Source organism: Gossypium arboreum, chromosome 12 (genome assembly GCF_025698485.1).
Source record: "Gossypium arboreum isolate Shixiya-1 chromosome 12, ASM2569848v2, whole genome shotgun sequence".
Lineage (NCBI taxonomy): Eukaryota > Viridiplantae > Streptophyta > Magnoliopsida > Malvales > Malvaceae > Gossypium > Gossypium arboreum.
The window spans coordinates 15105164-15106018 of record NC_069081.1 but is presented as its reverse complement, the minus strand read 5'-3'; the positions used below and the strand labels follow the sequence as shown (position 1 = coordinate 15106018).

The 855-nt window shown below is 38.9% G+C and overlaps 1 non-coding gene across 1 annotated transcript; it reads left to right on the top strand.

Moving 5' to 3' along the window:
- Positions 1 to 327: 327 nt before the first annotated feature.
- Positions 328 to 435, top strand: LOC128286015 (small nucleolar RNA R71). The gene has a single exon (XR_008276562.1). It is a non-coding gene; the product is annotated as a small nucleolar RNA R71 (small nucleolar RNA).
- Positions 436 to 855: the final 420 nt, after the last annotated feature.

Here is an 855-nt window from a genome sequence, read left to right as displayed (position 1 = left end):
GTATTGTGCATTCCTCCTCCATTTGAATCACACCTCATTACTGGATGTACCTGAGTAGAATCATGCAGACCATCAATCTTTTTATTTAAAAGTTCTACCTGGTTGGATAGCATTGTGACCGTGTTGAGGTTGAAAACACCAGCTGCTTTTGTCGGCTTTGTTCGCATGACTTGCCACTGATAGTTATTCAGTGACATCTCTTCAATAAATTCATAAGCCTCTTCAGGTGTTTTGTTATTTAAAGTTCCACCGGTGGCTGGATCGATAAGTTGTCTCATTGAGGGGTTCACACTGTTGTAAAAAGTCTAAACCTGGAGCCATAGAGGTAACCCATGGTGAGGACACCTTCTTAATAAGTCCTTGTATCTCTCCCATTCATCATAAACAGTTTCTAGATCCATCTGCATAAAAAGAAGAGATATCATTCCTTAATTTAGCCGTTTTAGCTGGCGGAAAATATTTAAGCAAAAAATTTTTGGTTATTTTTTCCCAAGTGGTGGTTGACCCTCGCGGTAAAAAGTTCAACCACTGTTTAGCCTTATTCCTCAATGAGAATGGAAACAACTGAAGGTGAATGGCATCGTCAGAAATGCCATTGATCTAAAGGTGTCACGGAATTCCAGAAAATTTGCTAAATGAGTGTTTGGGTCCTCGTCTTGTAAACGATCAAACTGAACAAACTATTGTATCATTTGAATCGTGTTAGGTTTTAGCTCAAAATTATTTGTAGCAACAGCAGGTCTAACTAGACTCGATTCAGTTCCAGTTAAAGTAGGTTTAGCATAATCATACATAGTACGAGGAGCATGATTCTGATCTACTGGATTTGCAGCAACCACAAGAGGTAGCAGATTA